Source organism: Kogia breviceps, chromosome X (assembly GCF_026419965.1).
Source record: "Kogia breviceps isolate mKogBre1 chromosome X, mKogBre1 haplotype 1, whole genome shotgun sequence".
In the NCBI taxonomy this organism is placed as follows: domain Eukaryota; kingdom Metazoa; phylum Chordata; class Mammalia; order Artiodactyla; family Physeteridae; genus Kogia; species Kogia breviceps.
In genome coordinates, this window is record NC_081330.1 from 48,712,694 (window position 1) to 48,719,751 (window position 7,058).

Here is a 7,058-nt window from a genome sequence, read left to right on the forward strand (position 1 = left end):
TGATACCTCATTGTAGTTTTGATTTGCATTTCTCTAATTATTAGTGATGTTGAGAATCTTTTCATGTGCATCATGGCCATCTGTATGTCTTCTTTGGAGAAATGTCTATCTAGATCTTCCACCCATTTTTTGACTGGGTTGTTTGTTTTTTTAATATTGAGCTGCCTGAGCTGTTTGTATATTTTCGAGATTAATCCCTTGTCGGTTGCTTCATTTGCAAATATTTTCTCCCATTCTGAGGGTAAAACCCTTTTCTTTTAAACTTTAGCTCCCCCTTCAACACATACCATATAGTAGGAACTCAAAGTTTACTTTTGGATTCATTCATTTAGTCAAGGTGTGGGGATTAGTATCAGCAGTGTGGTGTCACGGAATGAGCACTCTACCATTTACCAGCTGTAGGACCTTAAACTTTTCACAATCTCTCTGCATTGGGGTTTCTTCTTTAAAACAAAGGTGCCTAAACTATTTTTTTTTCAAATTCCTTTCAGTTCTATGATCCAGTGATCCAAAGGAGTGAATAAGAATCCTCTATATTTCTAATTTCCCACCCATGTCTTATAGTTAGTGAATGTTCTCCCATCCTCTGGGATTTATATTTATGACTCCTCTTGATAGTATATAACAAAATGATTTAGAAGAAAGAGAAGAGCTTGAATACAGTGTAGTATGTTCAGTAGAAAATTAGTAAATAAAGAATAAAAAGGCAGATTTTTTTTCAGTCTATTGTTTTTCCAGGCACAGTTACCAATGGTTTCAAAACATATTCTTCAAAGAATAACAAGCCTTTTTCTCTTTAAAGCTTTCCCTTACATATTTGCTTTATTTTTAGCTGACTAGAGGTCTGTGTGTTATACACCAAATTTCCTCAAGCTGTCCTTCTTTTAACATATGCAATTTTTCTAATCACAGTTATTTGTGAGAGCAAGACTGCACATGCTGATAGGAAAGACAGCAGTGTCAGCTAATTTTCGGAATAATTAGACCAGTCATGGCAGTAAAGGATTGTTCTATGTGTGTAGGGCCTTAGAAGAAATCAGTCTGGGATAAATATGTATATAAATCTTAATATGAATAAAATTCTTAATCTAATTAGAAAAAAATCCTAATGGGAAATGATATATAATCTGTCTCACCTTCCTACCTCATAGAGCTGTTGCAAGGACTTAATAAGACTCAGCACATTGATATCAGTTGACCATGAATAACACCATAGACCTGTCTCCTCAGCACTGATGCCCACTCTGGGGTAAGGAGAAGGGCACACTCTTCAGTGCCTTTTTGAGACCTTAAATTGCCATTGGTGAAGACTCCCAAATCTGCATTCCAACCTTGTTTCCTACCTTAATTTCCAATTGATATTTCCAACTGTCTATCAGGAATCATTAACACGTCAATAGAGTCATAGTCAAATTGATCACCTTTCTCCTACCCCAATTGTTTTTCTTCCTGAACTTCCTAATTTTTCTCCGAGCCAGTTTTTTCCAGTGCAAGCCAGAAAAGGAAAGATGTCTTAGGCTTTGCCTAAAGTGATCTAAGCCTCCAAGCTGGAATAGCATCTAGAAAGAAAATAACTAGCTAGGGTCTAGGAAGTTGGAGAGGTGAGGCAGGAAGGGAGCTGGAGACAGAAAGGTTTGGAAACTGAAGGATTCTAAAGCAAGGAAAAGCACAATGGAATTGAAGGTCAGTTCAGGAACTAATTACACAAATTTGGTTCATCTGTTTTCCCCTCCTTAGGTGGCTCAAGCAACTTCTGGGGGCTAGAATCTTATTTTTAAAGGGACCAGAGAGTATAGTAAAGTTTCTGTTAACTATAAACACTTGTTTTTGAAATCTCAAAGGCTTGAAGCCATTTTGGAATCTTTAGTCTCCCAAATATTCTACCAACTAAACAGTACTCAACAAATGCTTGTTAGAATGAATAGATGAAAGCCCTATTGATGCTTCCTTCCCTAGGCCTTTTGTACTCACCCTTCCTACCCAATTCCCACGGTTAGCCAAGCCCCAAATCTCCCCTTTAGTATTTGAGTCCCTCCAAAATTTATTTCCAACTTATCCTTCCCTACTGCTCATCAGGATCTTCCCACTTATGTTAATCAGTCTCCATTCACTGTCTCCTGGTCATGTTCATTCTTTTGTTTCTTTACTCTTCCTTGTGCATACCCTCTCCCCTCATTTCAACTTAATCCAATATCTTTTTTTTTTTTTTTTTTTTTTTTGCGGTACGCAGGCCTCTCACTGTTGTGGCCTCTCCCGTTGCGGAGCACAGGCTCCGGACGCGCAGGCTCAGTGGCCATGGCTCACGGGACCAGCCGCTCCACGGCATGTGGGATCCTCCCGGACCGGTGCACGAAGCCGCGTCTCCTGCATCGGCAGGCGGACTCTCAACCACTGCGCCACCAGGAAAGCCCAAGGAAGACTTTTAAGACCCAGTCCTATCACCTCTATGAAACCTTCTATATGCACTTCAGTGAAGATGAATCTCATCTTTTTTAAAATTTCTATTGTAATTCCTGCTGCATTGGCACTTAATCTTTATTTTTTCTCCTTAACGGTGTATGTGTCTTGACTTCCTAGAAGATGTGTGTGTCTTTGAGGGTAAAGACTATACATTACACTTCTTTTGTGTTACCCACAACGTTTAGCAAAAAAGGTTATTGAATGAATGATTCATGTTAAGTACAGAAATAGAAAAATAGGGGATGATAATGAAATAATATAAGCCTGTTTCACTTTATTATTCAAGAGATCAGCAAAGCACCTTAAAGACTGACAATATCCTTGACATCCCAAGTGTATAATAACACAATGTATACAAAGATGATACACAAATATATACAAAGATTACTGTATATATCTTTACAATATGTAATTGTATATAAAAGACAGAGGAGGGAATTTTCTAAAATAAGGATTTAATAGTTGAAACCAATTCGACATAAAAAAACCTTTTTTCTTACAAACATATTCGAGAATTTGGAAAGGGATTTATGCTTTTTGGATTTTAGAATGAACCTATTAGGCTTCTAATAAAAGATAAAATGGCCCCTGAAACGTGTTTTTTTGATAAAGTTCTATTCAATGAACTTCTAATGAGATAATTATTGTTTTACTTCTTTCAAAACTTGAAATAAAATCACTGCCATTGAATGCAGATTTTGAGGGCAGTGATCTAGTTATCCTCACGTATCCCAAGGAACAATTTAAAACTTTGATAACCAAAGTCTTGGAAGAAACAAGCCACTGAAGGCAAGAAATATTTTGAGGCTATTACTTGTAAGCAAGGTAAATTAGATGAAACTTGTAATTGTTACAAATATTATTCTTCACATAGGTAAACTTTATTATTTATTTATTTTTAAATTTTTAACATCTTTATTGGAGTATAACTGTTTTACAGTGGTGTGTTAGTTTCTGCTTTACAACAAAGTGAATCAGCTATACATATACACATGTTCCCATATCTCTTCCCTCTTGCGTCTCCCTCCCCCCCCATCCCATCCCTCTAGGTGGTCACAAAGCACAGAGCTGATCTCCCTGTGCTATGTGGCTGCTTCCCACTAGCTATCTATTTTACATTTGGTAGTATATATATGTCCATGCCACTCTCTCACTTCATCACAGCTTACCCTTCCCCCTCCCCATATCCTCAAGTCCATGCTCTAGTAGGTCTGTGTTTTATTCCTGTCCTACCACTAATCTCTTCATGACATTTTTTTTTCTTCGATTCCATATATATGTGTTAGCATCTTCTGACTTACTTCACTCTGTATGACAGACTCCAGGTCTATCCACCTCATTACAAATAACTCAGTTTCATTTCTTTTTACGGCTGAGTAATATTCCATTGCATATATCTGCCACATTTTTATCCATTCATCTGTTGTACATAGGTAAACTTTAAATTAGAAAAATGTTATCTGAACATTTCTGAAGTGGAGACTGGTCTATTGGTCTGAGGATTATAAAATAATAATAAAATTAGTTTATTCTGAATAAAATGCTAATCTTGAACCACTTCATGAAATTGACATGCATGCATTTAATAGCTCATTTTCCCTTTTTTCTTTCTCATTTTTTTCTCCTTAACATTTCCTAAATGTCATAATACACATTAAGAATCATGATGCCTCCCCTGTATTTCTGAAATCATTATCTTGGATATTACTGAACAATTTCAAACATTTGAAATGCTGACATTGATTGATAAAGTTATTCATAATACATGCGTTTTGCTGATTTAACTACTTTGGGGTTAAATGAAGAAGCATTTTAAATGGTATGCTCTGATATAGTTCAATTATTGAAAACAAATCAAACAAGAAATATGTTTCAAAAAAGAAAGATGATAAAAGGACATCATTTCTGTGAAAAAGTTTATTTTATTTAATTTATTTATTTATTTATTTTTTGTGGTACGCGGGCCTCTCACTGTTGTGGCCTCTCCCGTTGCAGAGCACAGGCTCCGGATGCACAGGCTCAGCGGCCATGGCTCACGGGCCCAGCTGCTCCGCGGTATGTGGGATCTTCCCGGACCGGGGCACGAACCCGTGTCCCCTGCATCGGCAGGCGGATTCTCAACCACTGCGCCACCAGGGAAGCCCAAAACGTTTATTTTTAAATGCAGAAATTTATAAATTAATGGCACACAGAAACAATGAATTCCTTGTCCTTTCTCTTTAAATATCAGCATCATCAAATATTAAGTGTCTGTAAATATCTACTGTAATTGATCTCATGCTTTTCCTTGACCTTGATACATAGTTGCATGTTTCCCTAAAGAGCTAAATACCCGTTCAGTCCTGCTGCTTTGCTGGCTAACTGATTTCTTCCTGTTACTAAATCACTTGTTCCCCAAACTCTTTTCCCTCTAGGATTTAACCTCTCTTCTCAAAAGTTCCTGTATGTGCCATAGCCTATCATACTAATGCTGTCTGCAAGACTTGTCAGTAAAACATGCCTGCAGCTTTCAATGCAGATCCAAACTGCATAATAGTCAGTTCACGTCGGGAGATGATGTAAGATGAAGTTTCAGGGCTGTGACAAAAAGGTCTTCAAATCTAAATAGCTTCTGCAAGGCAAATGGTTCTGTGTTTCTCAGGTAATTGTAATCCCTGAAATCAAAACACCTCTCAAGGTGTGCAATGACATGGTTATCAAATGTTTTACATGATTTCTTGAGCATCCAGGCTGAGGAGAATGGCAGGTTTAGATTTGTTCAAAATTCATAATATTTGTCATTCAGCCTCTGAACCAGCTTGTTTCCATTGTTTGGAATGGGGCTATACAGATGGCAACCCACTGGAATGCCTTTTTCTTTTCCCAGAGAGAGACTGCTGTCCTAGAATTATAGCAGCATATTAAAGAAAAAAATTACACCCTTTAAAAATAAATTTCCCAGCTCCCATGGGATGTTATCTTGGGAAAACTTGATATTTTATTAAAAAAACAAAAAGAGCTCATACACAACAATATCTCATTTCAGTTAAGTGCTTAGAGCAGAAGTTTCCTTTGGTGAATCTTATATGTTTCTAGTGGGAATTTTAAGTTTATTTTGCTTAAATATTTCAAGTAAGATTAAATTATGTAATTAATAAGAGCAATTCTAAGATGTTTTTCCAAACATAAACAGATATTTTGATTTTGAGGACTACAATGCCGAAAATATGGATCTGCCCTGAGTGCTTGTTACCATTAGTGAGAAAAATAACAAATTGAACTTAGGAGTTAATGTCTTTTTAAAAAGTTGCCTTGGATGACTATCTGCTTCATTCTTTAATGTTGGTGCTTAATCTATTGTAATAAAGATGTCTGTTATTTTTAACTGTAAAACGGATAATGGAGTATATAAAGCATGCTAATTTCTTTCTCAGTTACCCACACATATGGGGAACACAACTGTTCAAGTCAAAAGAGCTGGATCAGTACTGATGATAGGGTGGCAGCTTCTCCTAATCACAGGCAGAGAACATTAGAAATGATTAGAAATGCATGGGAGCCTTTCCTCTTGTGCTTTTTTTCTGTCATGGCACTAACTGTGCTATTTTGTAGTTGTTGGTTTATGGGCATGCCTCTTGCATAGACTGTGTGCTTCTTGAAGGTAAGGACCCTGGTTTTCTTTTTTCCTTTTTTTTAAAATTGAAGTATAATTGATTTGCAATGTTATATTTAACATTGGTTTTCATCTTCATTAACCCTCTCACTTAGCACAGTGACTACCATAATATTAGGGGCTGAAAAAGGTCTGCTGATTGAACACCTTGTGTTATAAAGACCCATGAGAACAGTGACTGTGTTGATTTCATTTTTATCTCTTGAGCATCTAGTACATTTCCTGGCTAAATGAATGTGAAATAGGTGAAACCAAAGCTTTATATTTTGTGAATAACTCGTAAATACATCATCTTATTTCAGCCTTTCATAAGCTTCATGGACTAGTAGATAGGGTAGTTTATTATTATCCCCATTTTCTAGATGGGGAGACAAAGATCCAGAGCGATGAATTAACTTACTAAAATTAACTTAACTTACTAAAACTTATAACTATTTAGTGAAAACGGGGTAAGGGAGCTCATCTATGTGTCAGTAATTGCCCTTAAGAATAGGTCTTGAGCTCACAGACATAGAAAACAAACTTATGGTTACCAAAGGGGAAAGGGGAGGCGAGGGAAGGATAAATTGGAGTTTGGGATTAACAGACACACACTACTATATATAAGATAGATAAACAGGTCCTACTGTATAGCACAGGAAACTATATTCAATATCTTGTAATAACCTATTATGGAAAAGAATCTGAAAAAGAAAATATATATTTATATCTGAATCACTTTGCTGTACACCTTAAGCTAACACAAAATTGTAAATCAACTACACTTCCATTTTAAAAAAGAGAAAAATAAGAAAAAAAAAGGTCTTGAGGTAGTCTGCTCCCACTTCTATACAGGGAAAAGAATGTTGCTGTGGTTGCACACGGGTATCGGCAAGTACTGATTCCTCAGAGAGATTTGAGTGTGTGTGTGTGTGTGTGTGTGTGTGTGTGTGTGGTGTGTTTGGTG

At 36.6% G+C, this 7,058-nt stretch overlaps 1 long non-coding RNA gene across 1 annotated transcript in view; it reads left to right on the forward strand.

Moving 5' to 3' along the window:
- LOC136793473 (uncharacterized) overlaps window positions 1-5,828 on the forward strand; it is a 113,920-nt gene extending 108,092 nt beyond the window's left edge. The window contains exon 3 of the long non-coding RNA XR_010838760.1: window positions 2,231-5,828. This is a non-coding gene — a long non-coding RNA (uncharacterized lncRNA). The remainder of the gene's footprint in view (window positions 1-2,230) is intronic.
- The last annotated feature ends 1,230 nt before the right edge of the window (window positions 5,829-7,058 follow it).